The sequence below is a fragment of the Rhagoletis pomonella genome, unplaced genomic scaffold (assembly GCF_013731165.1).
Source record: "Rhagoletis pomonella isolate Grant_MI unplaced genomic scaffold, Rhpom_1.0 Rhpom_scaffold_00003, whole genome shotgun sequence".
NCBI classification, from domain to species: Eukaryota; Metazoa; Arthropoda; class Insecta; order Diptera; family Tephritidae; genus Rhagoletis; species Rhagoletis pomonella.
The window spans coordinates 91,123,778-91,126,130 of NW_023458557.1; the positions used below are offsets into that span (position 1 = coordinate 91,123,778).

General features: G+C 38.5%; 1 protein-coding gene across 2 annotated transcripts in view; it reads right to left on the reverse strand.

Moving 5' to 3' along the window:
* The window catches only part of LOC118735765, a 29,453-nt gene that overhangs the window by 11,019 nt on the left and 16,081 nt on the right, over positions 1 to 2,353 (reverse strand). The gene's annotated exons all lie outside the window — the stretch shown is intronic.

The window sequence follows — 2,353 nt, forward strand, 5'->3', positions numbered from 1 at the left end:
GGGGGCTTCCAATAATGGATAATACCCAATTGTTTATTTTACAATTTCTTAACACCATCAATTTTTGTGGGTCCAACCCCATTGCATTTTTTTTTAATTAATATTAAAAAATGGTTAAATTGTTTGGATATTATAATTGAATGTCTGCTGAAGAGAAGCAAAGTTTTGCGATCGAAAAATATTGATTTTCAAGAATCCGTACCATTTCTGCGAAATTTTTTTTGTAGATAAAATACATGGAAAACAAATTTAAAAAAAAGATTATAATTGTTCACGGTATAGAGCAATTCTAGAGGGTGAGAGCATTAAAATTCCGAATTTTTCTTTTTTTTTACCGCCCTAATGTATACTCAAGCGTCTAGTATAAACAACTTGAAGTTGGTTGCCCACACAAGCAAACGTATGCAAGTTGAGAAAATTCAACTCTGTGCGCCGTTGGGAGGATGGTTCCGTGCGCAGAAGTGAAAAGCTTTTGACTGCCATTCACCTGGGAGTGGCCAGAAGTGATGTTTGTGCGTACGGTTCAAATCGCAGCTCACAACGTCCGGATATTTATATCCACGTATCCTCTGGGTAGCAACCAAACACCCGTTAGGGATTGAGCTAAAGTGAGAAGGCGTAAAACTTCGCAAGCGCTGGGTTTGGGTCCCGCCACTGTAAAACCCCTCCCAATGAAAAACAAAAAAAAAGCCTCGGATGAGACCCCCTTTTTCTGATGACGACCGCAGCAAATGTATTAAGGACTATGATTTGAAGGTATGCACCTGCAATATCCGGACCCTTAATGCTGAAGGTTCCTGTTGTTGTAGTTTTAGTGGCTACTAAACCCCGCTCGAGTCGGCTTATCCATCTGCGTTGTCGTCTGGAAGTGCGCGACTTCAACAGGGGCTGTCCATGCAAATGGCAAGAAATTCTAAAATATACAATTTGTCGTTGACAAAATGTACTGGAGAACCACGCATAAGCGAAACAGACCGCACAAGCGGCTTGACAAACCAAGCGAAATATCCAAATTGTATAAATAGCCGGCCAGCAATCAAAGCACACAGGAGTCGTCAGGCGACTACTGCAGAGTCAGGAACTTTTGTACGAATAGGGTACGCTCTACTCCCTATGTAGCCCAATCATTTTAGATTTTTTCAACGAAAAAATTCCAGGAAGAAATTTTTTGACGCAGCTTGGTATCTCCTGCTTAGGAGAACACGAAATTAAAATTTGTCCACCAATTGCGATGTGCGAAATGTCCGCCATCTTGGATTTTGTGTTTTTTACGATTTGCGCGCGGATTTTGCACTTCTCGCGAAAAAGGGAGTGAACAAATTTGTAGAGAATTCGATTCCCTATAGGGAATACAATTTTCATGTGCCTATCATTTTTTTTAACAATTATTTATTGCTAATAATATGCAAAAAATGCCCAAAATTAGGTAAGTGGCGCGATTTCTTCGTCGTTTGATCATTTAAATGGCAAAGCTGTAGAGGACAAAATTTCCAATAAACGCATTATTTATATGTTCGCGTACGACGTGTAGATCTGGACCAGCAACGCGCTCAATGCAGCGGCAATGGGAAAGCTACTCAAAACTTTTCACAGTATCTCGGAGGTCGTGTTTTTTGGCTCGTATTTTCAACTGTGGGTTCACCAATAGGCCGAGCCCATGAATAACAATTTTCAGTCAGTTGAAACTGTAATTAGCAAATAATTCTTGTCCTGTTATCAATTCGACTTTTCTCTGATTATAAAGAGTTTTATTGTGGCGAAAATAACTATGTGTGGATTAGGACTACTGGTGAAACCACATAAAAATAAAACGCGCGAATAACTTTACCTCTGAGGCAAGAATGATAGAATACAAGATTGCGCCAATCGAGCTGAGAGCAACTGGTCGTGACGTCAAAATATACCAGAATGAGAGAGCAAGACAAACTCGACAAGAAAAAGAAGAAGCATCGAACAAAAGGCAGTAGTGCCAAGTTTTGCATTTGAAAAAGCACCAAATTTTTATTGGTGTATTTTATGGACTTTATATGAATACATAATTTTATTGAAAGGATGCCGATTCAAATTGATAAAAATCAATGTTTCTTGCACAACGGTCGATTTCTCCTGGCATAATTGAAGGTGCTCCACATATTTCGTTGTCGCTTATGATTGTCACTGTGCCATGATTTTGTTTAAATTTTTGTAAAATTGCTTAGCACACTTACGATTGCTATAAATTTTGCTTCCATTTTTTTAAGATTTTCTAATTTGAAGTCTTCAAACTAATAACAAAAGCACCAAAAACGCACCAAGCACAAAATTCAAAAATTGTTCACGTTTTGAATACCCACTAAATTTGGTGCGAAAAGCA